This window comes from Danio rerio, chromosome 13, assembly GCF_052040795.2.
Source record: "Danio rerio strain M-AB ecotype USA chromosome 13, GRCz13ab, whole genome shotgun sequence".
Lineage (NCBI taxonomy): Eukaryota > Metazoa > Chordata > Actinopteri > Cypriniformes > Danionidae > Danio > Danio rerio.
The window spans coordinates 4,023,108-4,045,000 of record NC_141033.1 but is presented as its reverse complement, the minus strand read 5'-3'; the positions used below and the strand labels follow the sequence as shown (position 1 = coordinate 4,045,000).

General features: G+C 39.1%; 1 protein-coding gene and 1 long non-coding RNA gene across 5 annotated transcripts in view; one reads left to right on the top strand and one right to left on the bottom strand.

Moving 5' to 3' along the window:
• tjap1 (tight junction associated protein 1 (peripheral)) overlaps nucleotides 1-21,893 on the top strand; it is a 165,572-nt gene that overhangs the window by 24,495 nt on the left and 119,184 nt on the right.
• On the bottom strand, nucleotides 1,058-11,936 carry LOC147834094 (uncharacterized). The gene is made up of 3 exons (XR_015505680.1): nucleotides 9,756-11,936; nucleotides 2,516-3,857; nucleotides 1,058-2,332 (listed from the first exon to the last, which is right to left on the bottom strand). It is a non-coding gene; the product is annotated as an uncharacterized LOC147834094 (long non-coding RNA).

Sequence of the window (21,893 nt, the reverse complement as noted above, 5' to 3'; positions counted from 1 at the left end):
TTTCGATTCTGAAGGCACGATTCGATTCGATTATCGATTATGAATAATTAATTAATTAATGACCAATTAATTATTTGTAGCCTACCATTTAAACTACCTGACCTGCATGGTCTTTGTTTTACCCATAAACAAATCATACAGTAAATGAATAAAGGCAAGATACACACATAATTACCACCTGTCAATCACTTTTTCTGCGGGACTCGTGAATAGGCAGTGATCTGTGTCGTTATAATGGCGTCGGTAAAAAAGACGCACAACCAACAGGAACCAGCCAACAGTATTTGAGGTGTTCGCTAAAATGACAAAGTACAAGTGAGTGAAAGATTGAAGCAGTCCTCTGACTGCCTGGACCTGCTGTCTCGAGCTCATAGCTGCGAGTTTGTCTGTGTTTGTGTGGTCACGTGATGTGCATTTTCAGAGGTAGAGAGGAAGGAGGGCTGCTCAGAAATGCTACACGCCACTGTGGATGTCAAATCGTTTTCGTTCTAAAATGCCATTTAAAAACAAAGACAGTGTAAACAGGGCCTGAGTGTGTACTTTTTCGCGAGCTGATTTGCAACGGGGGCGGGCGGAGGATCGCGATGCCGGTGTTGTCTATCGGACGAACCGTACGTAATACGTACATAGCAGAGCTTGCAAAACTGTGTTGAACGTTGTCAACATAACTCACTGGAAATCCAAAATGCTTACACACCGGCGACTTCATTGAAAGAGGAGAGGGTTTAAGCTCTGTCGATGGGTCTCCTGCTTCTGCAGTTTAACAAGCACTTCAACAAGCCTGTTTTTTTCCCGCTTGGCAAGCCAAGCTGACGTGACATGGGGGCGTGGCAGCATCGATGATTCTATTTTTTGATTCGATAATTGAAATTGAGCTTAAATTTTGATCGATTTCGATTAAAAATCGATATCGTGACACCCCTAATGTGTACATATATATATATATATATATATATATATATATATATATATATATATATATATATATATATACATATATATATTTGTTCAGTTTTTTTCTATGAATTTCTGTAAAATTTGATCATATGTAAATATTTATGTACAATACATTATTTTTTATTTTATGTGTGAAGTTTTTAGTTACTATGCTATGGCTGTAATGTACAATCAAATTATTTTATTTAATCAATTACAAAAATATAATCATTTAATATTATTAATGTCGGTTTGGATGTAATTACTTTAGTTTTTAGAGCAGCTGACTGTAGTATTGGTAACCTTGTACCAAACCACAAACAAGGCACCTTCAACAGAAACACAGAAAAGTCATATGGGTGTAACGTTCGATATTTCAGAGTATATCGACTAATGCCATTTCACATTAATCACTGAAGCCTTTTTGAGTCCAAAACCACCTCAAGCGAGTGTAAAAACTTAAATCAAGGATTTGTGTTAGAAATTTGGCATTTCCATCACTTGTTTCCCATGCGATACTTCAAAATGCGCATTAACAGGATGATGTAAACCCAGCTGATGCTGCTAGTCAACACTAAAGTTGCTAGTTGTTGTATATTTGGACATTGTTGCTTTGTTTCTACAAGTAGATTCAAATTAATGTTAATGTTGCATATTAGATACCATATATTGTTTGTATTTTAAGTGCATTCTGGAGTGGGGTTCTTTTGTACTGTAGGCTGTTTGTATATTGTTGATATTTGATTGAAAGACATGTCACTTTGCAGACCTGTGTACTCCGCATTAATCTAAAATCTCTCATTAATATAATTAGAAAACTGAGTGGTCCAGCTGAACACTGACATTTCTAACGTGTCAGCAGACTGCAGCGCAGTGCAGCGATTAAGAGCAATGACGTGCGCGCTCTCATGCAGACAGGTTAATCAGGCGGCGCTGGGATGTAGAATGTCAACTGTTGTGTTATATTTAAATGCCTCTGACATCCACATATTTTAACGCCATAAAAATTTATTGGCTTTCCAAGCCATTTTATATCAGCAGAGCGTTAAAGTCACTCTTGTGTAATTACAGGTGGGTTATGTTAATCAGACTAAGTTCTGACTTTGACATTTAAGAGCTCCATATTGTTCCGGTAGTAAATGCAGAGCACTTTGACTTCATGATGGATTACTCGTGCAGCTTTTTCAAACTGAACAGATTCCACTTTTCCAGCTGCTTCAGTTCTTTCTTTTTTTATTCATTCATTTTCTTTTCGGCTTAGTTCCTTTATTAATCTGGGATCGCTACCGAGGAATGAACCGCCAACTTATCCAGAATATGTTTTACGCAGCGGAAGCCCTTCCAGCCACAACCCAACACTGGGAAACAGACATACACACTCAATCACACACATACGCTATTGCCAATTTGGAGTGCTTTCACACCTGCCTTATTTAGTTAGATTGAATCGCACTAGAGTTCGTTTCCCCTTTTGGTACGGTTCGTTTGGGCAGGTGAGAATGCAGCAATCGTACTCGTGCGCACCAAAAGAGGACCAAATAAGCGTACCGAGACCTGCTTGAAGAGGTGGTCTCGGTACGCTTTCAAACGAACCCTGGAGCTGTTCGTTTGTGGTGAGAATATGATTCGTACTAAAACAGGTCCAACCGCAAAAAGTACTGCGCGTTTTGGACTAATCCAGCTGCCGTAGGCCAATGCGCTGAGCATTATGGGATATGGAGGAAAAATATTTGTTGACCGCGCTTTACCAACAGAGAGAGAGAGAGAGGGGAAAACATTACCTGATGGATCGTTGGTTATATTTCAGCAAGATGAACATGTTGCAGTTTAGCTAAATTAATTCACGGCTCCTCCTGAAGTGACGAGCGATGCGTTAAATACTGTTATCCAGCCGCGGCCACGCTTCATTTTCGTAATGTATAGTTTGTCTAAAGCAGAGATACAATCAGCCAGCGCAGTCGTCCCTCCAGAGTAAAAGGTTTTGTTTACCTGCGGGAGTTCACTGGCATTTTCCCGCACGTGAATTCTGACCAATCAATAAGCAGTTTAGGAAATATGTTCAACAACATCTGGCCAATGAGAGATGTGGATTTTGTCAGATGACTGCATTTTGGTTCGTTTCAACTGGTTCGGACCAAAGCAATCAGTGTGATGTGAAAACGACCCGAAGACGGCAGGAGATGCAACAATGTATCATTTATTACCCTTGGTCCGGACCAAATTAAGCGAACTACAGATGTGGAAGCACCCTTAGCCTACCCAATTCACCCACAGCACAAGGACTTGTGGGGGAAACGGAAGCACCCAGAGGAAACCCACATGAACCCGGAGAGAACATGCAAACTCCACACAGAAATGCCCCCTGGAAAAAGAAAATGGGAATAAGAAAAATCTGACTGTGAGATGTGGAACGTCAGTGCGAGTTAAGGAGCTGGATTTGATGAACTGAGCACTGTTTTACTTTCAGTGATTATAAAGCTGCAGCGCTTGACTCGAAATGTCACTTGAGGATTTCTGCTGCAGACACATCAAACCGAAGACGTCACGCACACATGCACACACTTTTTCTCATGTCTTTTAAAAGCAGGGCTGTATCAGCTCACTGATTCAGTACATTTCTCTTTTCCATGCTGATTTCGTCTCTCTCTCGCCAGCATGTTTTTTCAAGCCGCTGATTCTCATTGCTGCAATGGTTCCCAAGCTTTGCTCTGCTTCCTGAGGCATGGGTAAAGACAGCGTATGCAGCAGCAGTTGGACTGAAGCAAGGGCCAGATCACACAGAACGTGTTTTTACTTTCTAATATGCTACTTTTATATTGTTTTTCAATGTAAATCATGACTGTCAAACATGCGTAATACTCTCGTTATGAAGCATTGTACGCGTCTAATTTTTTTAAAGGGCACCTATGGTGAAAAACCTACTTTTCAAGCTATTTGGACAAACATATATGTATATATAGTGTATAGACCAACATATTGGGGTGATATAAACACACTTTATGTAGAAGTGCGGTCCCCCCGCCCACCGAATTGATTGACAGCTTTGCGCATTAACATGTCCCGGTAGTCACGTGTATATGTCAACAAGACCAAACATACGCAAAGCAACCGGGAATAAAAGATCTGTTCAGTTCGCTAGGATCCGCAATCATCATCAAATGTGATTAAGAGTAAGTTTCACATGTTTAAAGTGTTTTAAAAAAGTACACGTGTGTAATTAAAACCACTTAAACTCTGCACACCCTATACTGGGTCCGTGACGTCATCGACTTTCGCTTTCAGATTTAAAGGGCTAGCGTTGCACCAGACCCCCGTAAGTGATTTAGTTTGAAAGTGTAGAATCTATATTTTCTGCACATATGCATCACTTTGGTTTTTATTCTACTGTATAAAAGTTATTTACACTTAAATACACAGTATTTTGGATACCCGAGCTGGGTATTTTACATTGGTTCATTTTCATATTTTTTTATGTGACACATGTACAAGTTATAGCCCAAATGAAAGCTCTTGCCGGTGCTCATACAGTTCTAGCATTCTTTTTACTGAATTATATTCATATGCCAAACAGTTGTTGAATGAATTGTGGTGTTTCCATGGCGCAGAAATGTAAACACTACATTCATGATCAATAAGCAGCCCCAGATAGCACAGACAGCTGTCATCTCTTACCTTATGCTGTGCGCTTCAGGGCCATTCTCCTCTGTTTTTGAGGTGATGTGCATGAGTAATCCTTTTATAAGTCTGATGTGGTCCAAACACAGTGAATTATGTTTGATCAAACAAAAGAATAGTGAAATATGTAAACAATGATCGATCCCTGTGGCTTGTATAGCACCTCTCATCAGTTGGAATACAATAACTTTTGCATAGATTATGGTGGAGACATTTTTCTTTTTTCCTATGATTACAGACATGTGCAGAAACCACCAAAATTAATTACAGCACGCTAGACCACACAGAACCTAAAAGGTACACTTTCAAATTTGAGTTTATAAAAAAAAAAATACAAAAAGCACTTCTTTTTTACGGTGTTTATTATAACACAGACAACATATACAGATATTTTAAACACTTTCAATAGTGTTTTATGAAAATTCAAATGGTTTTCTTTAAAATGATACCAAATTTTTGCATTTACACCTCTGCATGTGGATTTGGGAAGCTTTTAAATTTGGGTAGGCAAAATCCAGGCGGAAATCCCCAAATAGCAGCCGAGTTTAAGTGGTTAATTACAGCGATTTACTTCAGCTTTACTTCATCAGCACAGCCGTGTGTCAGAACAATTATATAGGAAGACGCTTCAATCCCGGTTTGGAGACATTAAATCAGGTTTATTTTGTACAATAACATAACAGATATCCACACAGCAGTGGAGATTAGCCTGTATCCTGTCACATTTGAGTGCAAAAACAGTGCAAAGCTAAGCGCGCTCTGTCTGTCTGCCTGTCTGTGTGTGTGTTTGTGCGCGTGCGTGCGAACTTTGTAACAATACTGCGTGTGACTCATCAATGCAACTTCACAACAAATACTGATTAGTAAAGTTCTTACTGTAGTATTTTAACAAACGCTTTGTGAGACCTTCTTCCTTTAAGTCTGTCTGTTGTCTGATGCAGCCGAGGGAGGAAATTAAAGCATGCGGGAAGGCACGTAGAAACAGTAGGCGGGGAGGACTCGTCTTAAAGGCGCAGTACGACAAAACCACCCCCTGGTGGAAATATGTATAAAACAGGATATGGGAAAAGGTATAATGAAAAATCTGATGGGTGTTTTGAGCTGAAACTTTACATACACATTCTGGAGATGCAAAAGACTTATATTAAATCTGAAAAAAGGGGTAACCTAGGTGCCCTTTAATAGAACTTCAACATTCACACGAAGTGCTGCTCATCACTGTCAGTTTCACTGCAGTGGAACCGAATCGAAAGGTTTTTAAAGAAGGGCTGCTGTTGCAAGTTTCAAAAAAAGTAACTACATGTCGCAACAATGCGTAGTCCAAGCTCTGTGATTGGTCGGATTATATAAAACATGCATAACATTAGAAAACAAACAAAAAAAAGCTGTGTTTTCTGTCGTTTGACAGATTTTGTTTACGAGATATGTCGGTCTATGGCCTCTCTCATCCAATACATTTTATTTTAACCCAATTTTTAACTGTCGGTATCTACGTCAAGACAAAATGTGCTCACCCAGATCTTTTAGTAAATCTTTGTAAAAGTGGCTTTTAAATATTTATTTAAATAAATACTTTAAATAAATAAATAAACGGCAAATGCCTGTGTGTCAGCATAGTGGCAGATTCTAAAACAAGACTATCGTCAATGAGCAGGAAGAATGTCTATCAAAGTGTTTCTGCAGACAGTTTTTATCAAGTGGGACTTTGAAAATAAATAAATAATCGAATACATTTTGACTATCAGAAGCTGGTTATACTCACAGACTGTTGGCACACAACTGTATTTAAACCCCTTATGAAAGTTATTTTTGCACAATAGGCTTAAAAAACACATGCAAATTATAAACCTTTTGGTTAATTTAAGGTTAAACTTGGAGTGACTCCACAAATCATGTATGTTTGCTTGACTTGACGTTTTTGATCCTCTGAGGTAACTGTTGCACACATTGCGATATCGAGGTTCAAAAGAAATGATGTGCAGCCCTAGTCTGAATCTGACAGAAATGATTTTGAAAAATGTCTTTGCTTATTAGCTCCGTGTCTCTCAGCTATTTATGCTCTTTCCCCCTGCTGTGTAATTGCACGACCCACTCGTAAACCCTGCTGGGTTAAATAGGAGTCAATTGTCAAAGGTGCAATGCAAACAGCCTTTCATATGAGTGTGTGAAGGCAGAGGTATGGATAAAGGCAGGAAGTGCCTGCTGTCTGTCGACTGACTGCGGTGGAGGAGGTTGAGTGTGTGTGTGTGTAAACTTCTTGTGTATTCTTCTGCATAATGCTTTTATTAAGGCATTCTGGTTTTCTTCTTCACTCGACACAACAGAAACACTACAATTTGGCAGTTTCTGTTAATAATTCTGATACCTGCGCTCAGGGTATCGGCCGATACTACTTACTGAACCGATATTGATAGAAGTATCCGCTTGTTAAGTGTGACGTAACGCGAAGCGGCTTCCAAGCGCTCTATTCAACTGAATGGGGAGACTCATGAAATGGTAAAAATAAACGTTTACAAAGCGATTTAAGGCTTTCGAAAATCACGATTGCAGTATATAAGTCCATGCCTAATATACGATGGCCAGAAAGTGATACATTTTTTTATAAATTGTTAAATTTGTGGTATTTGTTATGCAGCAAGCCCAGAGATTGTTGTGTACACTATGACTTTATGTAAAATTAACTTTAATATGTGATAGGAATAAAACGCGATCATAAACGAATGATTTCTCCACTCAAATGAATGGCGGCTTGGACCAGGAAACAGTATACATACGTCACAAACACGTCACCACTTAACAAGCGGATACTGTCATTAGAGGAAAAAAAAGCTTGTTATGGAAGTGACAGATATTAAATTGGCCCTTGTGTGACTTTGGTAAATCAAATATAATTATTTGCAAACATTGACAGACATTTATGAGTATTTTTAGAGTACTATAAAATAGGCATGGGCCGGTATAAAATTCTGACTTTATGATAACCTTGGATAAAAATATCATGGTTTCACGGTAACTCAGTATTGTGATTACCTCTCTAAATTATGTTTTTAATTTCTGGGTAAAAAACTTTTTTTTTTTCCCTTTGAACACAGTATATTTTATTTTGAGAAACATTTAAATTATTTTGGAATGGTAAACATGGCAGGCTAAATAATCCAAATAAATTATTGACTTCTGCCGTCTTCATTTGTTTTAAAAACACTGATTTCTTTACCATTTAAACAGCATCTTTGGATATGTGGAATATGTGGATTTTTATCCGATATGAATCAGATCAGTGCCCTTGTGTTTGCAGTGTAAAGGCTGATTTATACTTCTGCGTCAAACGCCGGCGTATGCTACGGCGCTGACGCATAGCCCTTCGCCGTGGCCGTCGGCGTCGCTGACGTGCACCTCTCAAAAATTGTAACTACACGTCGCAACGACGCGTAGCGCAAGCTCTGTGATTGGTCGGCTTGGTAGCGCTGACGAGTCTGGGCGGGACCGAGAGCCGCGCGAATGGCGCGAGCGATTGTTTACAAGTGTGGAGTCCTGTGAAGGAGCTCCTGATGGAAAGTTTTGTTTTGTGTTTACCTCATAGTTAAAGTTGTTGCACGTCCGCCAGTTCCTGCCTCAAAATGAGCGAGTTTGAGCCACTTGTACATCCAGGAGTTGTTCAGGAAAAGCAAAACAGCAGCGAAGAAACTCAACACAGAGGAACATAAACTTTTCACTACCAACGAGCGTTTCGGAAGTGTTAATTCAGACCAACAGAGACAGCGCGCTGAAGTATAAATGCACAGCTACGCACGTTGCATGCGCCGTGGGTCACGCCGGTCACTTGACGCAGAAGTATAAACCAGGCTTAAGCAGGTAGATCAGATTTTCATCCGTCAATGTGAGTCACGCATCATTATAAACCATAGAGAATGACGTCAAGTCTGATGCTTTTATTTTGGAACAGACTTCAGCAGAGTCCCAAACATTAATACTCATACACGAGGACTTGAACAGCTTTCATATTGTCATATAGCACTCATATCTAAGTATGTAATGAGAGAGCGAGAGCGTAACACCTGCTACGTAACCAATATAAACCAAATTAAAACTGTGTCATACATGGCACATGCATAAATCTCGTCATGGACATTACATTACAAAACCTACTGTTTTTTTAACCTGAAGATAGCCAATGAGAACTTTTGTCATAAACTATATAAAACCATCTTGTCAAAAAGATTTTTAAAAAATGAAACCCCAGTAACACATTAAATACAGAAACGGAGAAAAGGGCGCTCTTTTATTATCAGCTGTTTTTTTTTTTCTTCTGGTCATTGCGTCTTTGCCATGTGCTGTGTAAATACAGACAATCAGACACAAGTCACTTTTAAAGGATGATGTACGCAGGTCAGCAAAAAAAGCGGATGCAGTCACAAAATTGCAATTGACCATCAAGATCTGCAGAGTAAATGCAGCCTTATACTGCGTTCACACCAGACGCGGAACGTGCAGATAAATTGCGATATTCGTGCGAAAATAGCCGCGTAAACATTTGAGTTTACTCGCTTTATTCGGGCGTCAAATCTGCTTTATTCGAGCGTCAAATCCACTTCAGAACAGACGCGCATTTTCGTGATGGGCAGGGCTTCTGTCTGCCCGGTGACTCTAGCTTCATTGCTAACATGGATTTTATTAAGAAAATAAGATTGTTTATGTGCTTTATGAAGGCTGAAAAACAGCATCGATACGTTTAGAGCCGTGTCTGAGTCCACTAGATTCTTTCAGAGGTGCAGCCAGCTCTTTGAGCTCATAAACTCCTCCAGAAACTTAACCTGGATGATGGAAGCTTTCAGCGGTGCTTCTGACTGAGCCGAGCCCAGTTTAATGAACTGTTGTCGGTATCGTCTGGGGGATTTCCCCTGGGACACCGACAACAGGCGTTACGTCACAATCACGCCCCCACAAGAGCAAGCTCCTGATTGGTTAACGCGGCGCGAATGTCAGCTTAAGTTCAGATTTTTGAACTCAAGAGATTTGCGTGAAATATGTTAAGTGCGTCAAACGCACAAAATGCTTAATTTGCGCCATTCACACCACAACATTCGCTCGTATCGCGCTGCGGGATGTCAATTCGTGCCTTTGCATTGACTTAACATGTATATCACTCGCGCTTGACGCGCCTTCCGCATCTGGTGTGAACACAGCATTGGATTATAAGAGTTCTCCCCAAAACTGTTTCTCTAACTTTCTGAATATAATCCCTACTTGACTACATCCAATCAGCTTGCAGTAGAAAAAACAAGCCAAACCCACTGTTTTCTCCTTTAATATTCCATTTCTCTAGGATGTGCATTACAATATAAAAAAAATGCCACAACTTTAGGCTCATGTGGGCTAACACTGAATAAAGCACATAATCAGTACCTGAGGTGTTTGTTATCATAGTAGTTAATCATAGACGTCGCAGAAATTGATATTTTGCTCACCGATGTCACAGATGGTTAACAAAAACTAGTTTTAGCACTAAAAACATGCCTTTATCGCATTTCATATCGTCGTTGCATGTTGTTAGAATACAGTGTAATATATAATTTGTGTTTTGGTTTGGTGCGGGGACATGTGTCTGAATGTGTTGTCCTACTGAAGTGTGAGTCTTTTTTTTTTTTTTTTTTTGCTGTAGTAAACCATTATTGTATAAGAGCTGTTGGCAGAGAGGATGAGAGCTCTGTTAAAGCTCTTCGTATTGTTCAGGTGAGTGTGAAGAGCAAGATCAAAATTAATAGAGGGTGTTACTCATTTAATTAGACCCCTTCAGTTTCATTAGCTGACGCAGACCTGAGAGCTGCCACACACACGCTTTCATATACACATGCATAGCCACAATACTGTGTCTGACTGGATAAAAGTGTCTTACAGATGGTTGTTAAGGGCCTTTTTACACCAAGGACAATAACTATAAAGATAACGATGAAGACATTGCTCTAAAAATCGTTCTGGATGAAAAACAACAGCAGAGTTCAGACCACGGGAATAACAGTAAAGATGTATTGAAACAATATTGTTGGAATTACTCTCAGAACTTTTATTTCTTAGATAATAAACAATATAACACCGACAGCTAGTCAGAATCCATTGAAATGTAAAGGGCTTATAATATTTAAAGGGCACCCATGAGGAAAATCAACTTTAGTAAGCTGTTTAGACAGAACTGTGTGTATGTATAGTGTGTCCACTGTCATATTGGAGTGATATAAACCCAACAAGTCTCTGTTAAAATTTTCTGGTGTTAAAATAGGATCCAAATCCCAGTGATTTTGAGGACCTCCGCAACATGATGTTGGAGTGTTATGTGATGCAATGTGTGTATGCTTCACTAAAAAGATAGGTCTTTAATCCAGTTTTGGACTTAGAGAGTGCGTCTGAGCCTCGGACATTATCAGGAAGGCTATCGCTGAGTTTAGGAGCCATAAATGAGAAGGCTCGACCTCCTTTAGTAGACTTTGCTATTCTGGGTATTACCAGAAGCTCTGAGTTTTGAGATCCTAAGATCTTATAAGCGTCTTAGAGGGGGTGTGGCATGTCAGATGCCACAGAGCATTTGATTGGTTAAAAGATTTCATGACATTGAATTTGACGTAAAAAAAAAAAAAAAAAAAACATTGATCCATTAAGGTGGAAGTGACAAACTGCAAGATTAGCATGTTTATGTTTTCTAATAGTTTATTTATGCCTATAATTATCTAATTTAGTTCATGGGCATCCCCAGGTGAAAATAGAGAACAAACAAAATTATTAGCGTAGTTGCTGTTCAAAGTGTATTTGAACGAGATATTAAATGTCAATGCGAAAATAAAGCACTATAAATGATAATATGACTTATATAAACAAACATAGGAACAAACATATAAAGCCTGTAGGTATTTATAACAAAATGTTTGGTGCATTAAGACAGGATTAGTGTATCAAACAGGTGGTTTGTCAAGCCCACTTACCTGCGTGGAGCAGACTTATGCATCATACCATTGTGTGTATGCTTTACTAAAAAGATATGTCTATAATTTAGTTTTGAACTGAGAGAGTGTGTCTGAGCCTCGGACATTATCAGGAAGGCTATTCCAGAGCTTAGGAGCCATAAATGAGAAGGCTCGACCTCCTTTTGTAGACTTTCCTATTCTGAGTACTACCAGAAGCCCTGAGTTTTGAGATCTTAAAAGGCGAGTTGGATTTGATGAAGAGAAGGTAGGACATACTGTAGCTATTCTTTTTAAAAAAATGATATGTTAGATACTGGAGAGCATTTGATTGGTTAGAAGATTTAATGACAAATTGAAGTATCAGCTGACATCAAAAAAATTGTTGATCCATTTAAGTGGAAGTGACAAACTGCAAGCTTTGGACATTTACATCTTCTAAATGCGTATTTTGTCCCTGTTTTGATGATTAATAGCTTATAGATATCCTTAAAACTAACATACTGATGCTAACTACTATCTAAAAAACTTTAGCTTAATTTTATAAGACATTTAAATATTAATTATAATAGCAGTCTTGAGTACAAGGAATGATAAAAAATAACAATATAATAGCTATGCAAGTCCGGAAAGCAAATTAGAAGTATAAAAGTAAAAGTACCCCAGTTATACTGCGCAAGTTTTGTCATCCTTGTGTTGAAAGTATTTGCCAAAAATTATATATATATATATATATATATATATATATATATATATATATATATATATATATATATATATATATATATATATATATATATATATATATATATATTCCAATAGACTAACTGCGATTTCCTAAATTCATTGTTTAATTAGATTGATTGCACGAGCTGGATTCACTGGTCAAATGTTGCACACTGAGGACATCTGCTGGATACAAGGGGGTAATGCAAAAAGAAAAATGGAAACTAAAAATAAAGCAACCACATCGAAATATCTGCAAGTGTTGAGAGGCTTGATTTAAATTACATTTATTATATGTGCTAAATATGTGTGTTGGTTGCATTGTTTGTTAATTACAGATTTGACCAATCAGATGGGGCATTACTCATTTGAAACCTGCCTCCCTAGTAGGTGTTATTATGCTATTAGACCTGGCCCAGAGGTGAACTTACCAATGGTGGAAGTAGCGACAACCACAAAAAATTATCATTAAATAAGAATCAGAATATCTACTGAGGGTTTTCAGTCATTCATTGTGTTTTGAAGTCGGAATAAGCTTGACTAAGTTTTGTTTTTATAGCTTAAATTAAGGTTAATTATATTGGGAAAATATCAATTACCTGTTTATTTTAGTATGGCCATTACATAAACATTTGTAGAATAGACATAACAATATAAACATAGCAATAATATAAACAAATAACAACAAAATAAAATATAATAATAAATAAAATATATAATAATATAATAATATAAGAAAATAAAATAATATCACAATAAACAAAATTTGTAAATTAGTTGTGTTTGGAGATGTTCATTTATGACTATGATTAGCTAATTTAATTCATTAGAAGTAGCAAAAAATTTAAAATCAAAATATTACTATAATATTGTCTTTAATTTGAAATCTATCAAATAGCCTTTGCCTTTGAAAATTTGATTTAAACATATTAGTTATATTTATCCAAGCACGCAACCCTGTTTTGAAATTGTGGTGAAATACTCAATCTACAGTGAGAGGAATTTCAAGATAACACACAGACTTCATATCTCTCAAAGGTGCAAAACCCTCAACAAACAATCCTCTGTGTTCGGTGTACTCAGTCTTCAGGCGGCTGCTGACTTAAATTAGCATGCATATAGACTAGCTCTATCAAGAGAGAGTGCAGAAAAAAAGCCTGAAATTAAGCTGGTGACGACAACAAGTTTAGCTGTCAGACTTTCTTTGACCTTTGAAAGAAATTCTGTGAATTATGCAGATATTCTTTATTCAGGGTTTGATTTACTATTTGAAGAAATGATAATGCCAAGGTCAAGTGCTGCTAATGCATGAGCGGTCTGTGCTCTACCGGTTCTGGGTAAAGCATCATTTGAATAAAGGTAAGGAGTCTATCTTTGGTTTAGAATTAAAATCATCTACTCCTCAATGGTGATGTGTAAATCACGTGATGAAGTGAAATAAGGAGTAACGCATTCATTTACCTTTAGCTTAGTCCCTTTATTTATCAAGGGTTTACCACAGCGGAATGAACTTATCCAGCATCCACTCATCGCCAACTTATCCAGCATACGTTTATATACGATTATGTACCAAAACCAATCCAGGCTCATTCTGGAAACGTAGCCCCGCGGACATTTCTGGAGACCGCGAAATACGTACCGGGAGGTACGTATTTGTTTATTATAAACAAATAATTTTGTTTATTGTTATATTATTTCATTTATTTTGTTGTTATTTGTTTATATTATTGTTATGTTTATATTGTTATGTCTATTCTACAAATGTTTATGTAATGGCCATACTAAAATAAAAAGGTAATGGATATTTTCACAATCTAATTAAACTTAATTTAGGTTATAAAAAAAACAAAACTTAGTCAAGCTTATTCAGACTTCAAACCCCTATGAATGACTGAAAACCTCGGCAGATATTCTGATTCTTATTTAATGATCATTTTTTGTGGTTGTCGTACCGGGAGGTACGTATTTGTGCAGTTTTTGTTTTTCGCGAATTCGCGAAAGGCTGCTGTGCACGCTTTTCCGTGTCATGAATGCCTCTCTGCCGAGTGTGTGCGCGCCGTTTGCGTAAAAAGCCGCCAGAGGCCGCTGTTGAGCGACCGCCTGTCCGACTGACAGACTGGCTGAATGACTGTATGATTGACTGGGCGGCCGGCCGAGCCAGGTCGCTCTCCTCCTTCTCCTTCTTCCCTAAACCTAAGCGATGATTCACGAAAGCCGTGCGGAAAAGAAAAGCCCTTGTCCTATTTTGATCGCGTTTTCGGATTTCGCCGCATTCTTGCCCCGTTACGAACTCGTTCACTTTATTTTTTTGGATTACCTGATTTCTGGAACCACTCTTCGGAGGTACGTATGGCTGCATTTTGTTTTTTCAAGTGAACGCTGCGGGGCGGTGTGACGCCGCTCTTCTTTGTGCTTGCCGGCTGGGATTGCCTCCTGCGTGTGAAGGGCTTTCCTGCCGCAACCAGTTTGTCCGGTTAGCTCGTCGTGTTACGTCGCCGGAGTCGAACCCGGTCTCGAACCCAGCCTCGAATGCTGCCCGGCGAAGATGGCGAGCCCAGCCGGCGAGCGCGAAGAAGAGCGGCGTCACACCGCCCCGCAGCGTTCACTTGAAAAAACAAAATGCAGCCATACATACCTCCGGCCAGGTAAATCGCGGTCTCCAGAAACGTCCATGGGGCTACGTTTTTAGAATGAGCTTGGGTTGACCTAAATCCAAAGAAGTTTGTTTATAAGTGGGAATAATGTGCAAATTATGTTTCTAGGCATGCTGAGGTAAAGCATACATGTGCCTTATGATGCTTGTCTAACTCGGAACTGCTCAAATGCACAGCATTAAGCACTGGCAGTTGTAGCTGCCAAAGCTATAACACTTTATTCATCTGCCGGATGTGACATTAGGCCGTGTGTCTGTCTGCATTGCGGTGGCTTTATTTTTGAAGTGAACAGATTCAGGCTGAAATCATAAGCATTCGTTTTAAATAATGGATTGTTATTCAGCATTTAGAGTTTCTTTAACATAACACTTTCTGATATAATAAGCAGAGTGAGAATGGGAAACCGTTTGACAGCTTTGAATATGAAAACTTGCAGACAATAGCTAGAAATTTGTTGTTTTGCTGCTTCAAATCAGCCATTAAACAATTAAACTGCTGTCATCTTGTGCAATTATGAGACTGGAGCTCAATCAGATGAACATCACAAAGAAAATAATTGCATTAGGAAGTAAACGCGTGACACACACTCGTCACAACTGCAACCTGCTTTAAAGTTTCATTTGTTTTTTAATTTCCCCCACAAACAAAATTAATCAGACAGAAGTAATTAAATACACCTGTCTCCGTGGTAATAGTTTCCATGGTAATCGGTTTTTGATTCATTGCAGCAATATGTATCTGTGCCTTTCAGACTAGTTTTCCATTCCATGACAAGCTGAAGGGAAAATGCTGATAATAGCTCAACCTTGTGAAGCCTGATGTAGAAAGGGATTGTCAGAAAAGGGTATTTTAATTTAACATAATGGCGTATTGGACTTTTAGACTCGAATCTTATGATTTGTTTGCATAATCAATTCCAATAATGGCTCTTTTCCACTGACTAGTACAGTACAGTTCAGGTCGTGCTGGTCACCTTTATCAGGCTTGCGTTTCCACTACTAAGGGTACCCTTTTGGTGGGCATGGTGTATGACAATGTTTCAGTCGACGTCATTCTCGCTAATGAAAATTTCTACAGTAAAGCTGGACGGGTCGCTTACACGTCATATGAGAAGCACTTCTCACAAAACAGACATTTTATACACACAATTACTTCTGTATAAATGTTTATTACTTTTCTATCCACATCAGTTGATTATAACTGCAGATCAATGACAGTGCGAAATAGCCTACTGTAACGTCTGTAATTATATTAAATAAATAAATAAATCCAACATAAATGAACACATACAGCCCCTTAAAGTCTCCGATATGTTACCAACTACAGAAGAACTACACACAGCAGTCATTTAGTGCTTAATTGGATTCAAAAACAAGACAAAATATAGCCCACGGTCAGTGCAGACCTGTCATCTGCATCTTTAAGCTTCACCAGCACATGTAGCCTCTGTTAGAGAGTCATTCTGTCATTCTGAGTTCATATTAGTCCAAAAGGTGATGATAATAATTAAACATGGCAATTTGTTCATGACACGTTTGCTGAAAATATAATGTGCTCCTTTTTTCCGGCTTCTTCTTTGTCTTTTCGCGCTTCACTCTGGTGTTGTCAGTTTCTCACAGGATCAGGTTTCTAAAGCACGTCAAATAATTAAGCGCACAATATTATCATGAGCTCAAGAAGTTTGTTATTTCAGATATTAGATGCACGGCGAGCGCAAGCGAGAAAGCCAAAGCGCTCGCGTTTCATAAAAAACTAAGGGGCACAGGGTAAATCTGCTCTTCTTTTTGAATTTGTGGCTGTTCATCAAGATGACGGCAAGGTTTGTTTGAGCTCGGGTTGACCATGGCTCATTTTTATATGTATAATTTCTGCTGTAATCGTGGCGTAAACATGGCGGTTCTTTTGTTTTCATTCTGGCTTGTTGCTTAAACGAATGACTTATCTCTGTAATAGGTGTCACGATTTCGACTTTAAATCGAAATTGATCAAAATTTATGCTCCATTTCGATTATCGAATAAAAAATTGGAATCGTCGATGCTGCCACGCCCCCATGTCACGTCAGCTTGGCTTGCCAAGCGGGAAAAAACAGGCTTGTTGAAGTGCTTGTTAAACTGCAGAAGCAGGAGACCCGTCGACAGAACTTAAACCCTCTCCTCTTTCAATGAAGTCGCCGGTGTTTAAGCATTTTGGATTTCCAGTGAGTTATGTTGACAACGTTCGTGTTGTCGACAAAAAAACATAGTTTTGCAAGCTCTGCTATGTACGTATTACGTACGGTTGGTCCGATAGACAACACCGGCATCGCGATCCTCCGCCCGCCCCCCGTTGCAAATCCGCTCGCGAAAAGTACACACTCAGGCCCTGTTTACACTGTCTTTGTTTTTAAATGGCATTTTAGAACAACAACGATTTGACATCCACAGTGGCGTGTAGCATTTCTGAGCAGCCCTCCTTCCTCTCTACCTCTGAAAATGCACATCACGTGACCACACAGACACAGCCATGCGCTCGAGACAGCAGGTCCAGGCAGTCAGAGGACTGCTTCAATCTTTCACTCACTTGTACTTAGTCATTTTAGCGAACACCTCAGATACTGTTGGCTGGTTCCTGTTGGTTGTGCGTCTTTTTTACTGACGCCATTATAACGACACAGATCACTGCCTATTCATGAGTCCCGCAGAAAAAGTGATTGACAGGTGGTAATTATGTGTGTATCTTGCCTTTATTCATTTACTGTATGATTTGTTTATGGGTAAAACAAAGACCATGCAGGTCAGATAGTTTAAACGGTAGGCTACAAATAATTAATTGGTCATTAATTAATTATTTATAATCGAAAATCGAATCGAATCGTGCCTTTAGAATCGAAAATGTAATCGAATCGAGGATTTGGAGGATCGGGACACCCTTACTCTGTAAACCAATAGCGTTCAGCTGCGCGTCTAGCTCTGCCTTTTGGTACCCTTTCTCGTGTTTGCTACCCTTTTGAAAGGGTGCCGAAAAAGTGGTACGGTTCGGTTCGGTATGTCTTTTGACAGTGGAAACGGCCATAAAAGCGTACCGAACCGTACCATACCATATCACTCAGTGGAAACCGGCCATAAGTGTTCGTCTTAAAATATTACTAACTAGGGCTGCAAAATACTGATAAATATGCAATATTTCTTGCAATATAACATTTCCCTAGGAAAAAAAAAATTATTATTAATCATGATTTCCACTACATTCATTCCTCCATGGCGGAATTACATTACAGCTTCTCATTCAAAACATTCAGTTGCTGTTTTTTTAATAGTGGGTAATAATCACACCAAAACATATTCAAAGGTAAGAGAATTATAACAGCACCAACTTTTCTGTAACCGTAGTAGTGCTGTGTGTTATTGGTTTAACACTTTAAGGTGACTGACTGACTGACAGGTGCGTGATGCATGAGGCTATTAAACACGACATAGTTTTTAGTTATGATGAACACAGTTTCCATATTTATACTTTATAGATAAAGTTCTGTGGCACTGTATATTACTGGAGTTATAGCCCTTTCACTTTACTTCAGGACACATCAATGCCACTCTGTAGGTCTATTGGAGACATTTATAAATATTCCTTGCAAATCAGTAAAGTAAAGAAGAATTAGATTTACAGGTGTGCATTTTAACCTCTTATGCATCAAATATAAGCTCCAAACTTTTTTTGTTGATTGAGACATGTTGAATTCATCTTTCATCATTTGCAATGTTTCCAAATTACATTATTTATAATTTATCTTACCAGTTTTTATGTTTACGTTATGCTATTTTCTGTAGCAGTTCATAAATATAAGGTATAATTAAGGGTCTAAGGCGAAGTAAAAAAAGAGAAAAAGAAATTGTATTCAACATCTTTAGTTTATTCTCTTAGGTAAGGCGAGATCTTCTCCTAAGGTTAACACTTAGAAGCAAAATGTACTTTATGCATTATTAAGCTTGATGCATTGGAATCAGTACTCCATATCAACCGATCACCATGACAAGGAGTCAGTACTCGGCTGCAGAAATCCTGATCAGAGCATCCCTACTTTTAACCTCGCTAAAAATAAGTCAGATGACAAAAGGCATGTTGTAAAATGTGTACTAAGATTTTATTGTTGATGATTTATAATCCCTGAAAATGGGTATAGAACATGTCAATGTGGTCATGTTATTGGCCCATGAACATTTCCTGCTTGTTATCAAACTATTTGATTACTCTAACATAAGGCACTTCAATCATAACTTCATGTTTAAAGCAGCTATCTTGATATTATTGATCAATATGTGGACCTTTCTGGATTCTCTGAAGCCATGGAAAATAAAAATGTAAAACAGGAAACACGTTAGGACCATTGTTATTGTTTACATTCTTCAAAATGGTCTATGAAAGAAGAAACTGTAAGAGACCCTTCAAAGGTTGCAACAGTGTACAGGGCAAGAACTAGGAAGCTAAGGTTACACGAGGGTGTTGTAAACGTCATGATGACTGAGTCAGTGTCGCATCAGTTTCTCCACGTTTTGGCAGATGCTGTTCGGCGGCAGCTGCCCGTTGCCACATGCGCAGTGTGCAGGCCAGAGAGAGCGACTTCAGGATCAAACGTCTGCTACACATTGAGCTGACAGCAGCCAGACACAACCACTGACTCCTCTCAATCTGTCACACACATACATGACAGCTACTTCTGTGACTCAGACTGTCCCCTCCTCTACTCTGTGTGTGTGTGTGTGTGTGTGTGTGTGCTTATACAGATTCATTAGCCTCCCTGTAGATTCTTTCCCCCAATTTCTATTTAACGGAGAGATTTTTTTTCAACTGATTCCTAAACATAATAGTTTAAATGACTCATTTTTAATAACTGGTTTATCTTTGACATGATGGCAACATATAATATTTGACTAGATATTATTCAAGATACTAGTATTCATCTTGAAGTCACATTTAAAGTCTTAACTAGGTTAATTAGGCAAGTTATTGTATAAGAGTAGTTTGCTCTAGACCAGGGGTTTTCAAAGTCTAAGACAGTGGGCCTCCCTTTTGACACAACTTATCCATTGGCGCCCCCCTCCTCCCAAACACGCACACACATACATACACACACACACACACACACACACACACACACATATATATATATATATACATACAGTATATATAAAGACACGGACAGATGTCAGACTGTTAACTCACTTTTATCATCATTTGCATGAAATAATAGTAATAAAAGGGTATTTTAATATAACGTTTTTAAAACTAGGATGATGGTTAATATTAATAGAACACATCCAAGAATTGTCCACCCCAGTCAAAACAGTCGAAGTTTAGCGGGTCTCATGCTGTCATTAGCCAAAATATTTTGACAAACCACACATAAAGGTCGTGGTTCATCAGCTGGTTCTGTCCACGTAAATCCTAAACTCAAATACTGATCGTCATATCGTCGTCTTTTGGGTTTAAGCCCTGAACTTGAAGGCTTTGAATCGGGGGGTCTCAGAAACCGATCCATTGCAGGCACGTGCACACATAGGGCTCAACCTGTGCAGTGCACATGCCCTTTTTAGTCCTGGATAGAAAGTGCCCTTCCAAAATGATCAAAAGTGCCCCTGCGATGCGGCACACCCTCGTTCCCACCCTTCAGTAGGCGCGTGATAACACCGCTCTTGAGCGTGCGCGCGACAACACAGCTGATCAGAACGCGCGCGACAGTATAATAATTTAACTTAATAATTATATTTTTATTATATATTTTTCCAGCGCCTCCCCTGACATGCTCTGGCGCCCCCCAGGGGAGGCGCGCCTCACACTTTGAAAACCCCTGCTCTAGACAATAGGGATGCAACAGTTCTCGATTAAAAAAAAGTATCGCCCAGTTGTAATCCCACGATTTCCCTGTGATTCATGGTTCAGAATATGCATTATTAATATTATTTTGTCAATAAAAACAACTGCAACAAATTAGTCAAACCCGCCTTTGTACACTTCCGATTACCTTTCCCATCCATTGCACGTGCGGAGAACTGTCCAGTCACCTCTTAGTATGTAAATCTATTGTTGACATCTCATTTCTTCACGTGTCAGTGTGTGCGTGGAGTTTCTGTGGGTTTCAGCATGGTAAGTGAAGGAGATAAAGCGCAAATGCGGAGGTGAGGCCAAATCACAGCGCATTACTGTCAGTGTTTTAACAGACACTCGATATAAATTCAGACAGACACAGAACAGGGGGGGCCCAATTTGGAGCACTCACTCTCGACCCCCGGGCTCTGGTTGGGAAAATTCCAAATTGAACCAAAACAATCGATTACAATTGTCTCAAGATTGGCAATCAAAATTCAGAACGCTGCAAAAAAAAGATCTGTGATCAGTGGTAACAGCCAGATCGAGGTCCGTGTCCAGACCCAGAAGCATCCCACGCGGACGCTGACATACTACAGGTCTGCTACTTCAGTCCTTCTGGGTGCTCTTCTGCATCTGATCGTTTTCGCTATTCACTCTGTTTACCCGCTGTCTGCTAGAGCTGCACAATTAATCGAAAAAAGATTGTGATCTCGATTCAACCACCTAGACCAGGGGTGTCAAACTCAATTCCTGGAGGGCCGAAGCCCTGCACAGTTTAGTTCCAACCCTGCTCCAACACACTTACCTGTAGGTTTCAAACAAGTGTGCCGCAAGCCTACGTTTGAGTGAGGGTCTCGGCCGTTAGATCGCCCCCTGGGGGCTGGCTGCAGTACAAGTCATAAAGCCCGCCTCCTCCGTGTTAATGAAGGAGACTTGAGCCCAAATAAAAAAAAATATTACACTTGCAATAAAATGTCCCGAAAGATAGTTCTGGTCGATTAAGGCACTGGTTATTGTGCTGAAATAGGTACAGATCTTCATTTTTGTAAACAGTTTGGTTTTAGCAGTAATTTAATGCTGGGCGTGTCATCGTGGTTGACAGCTGTG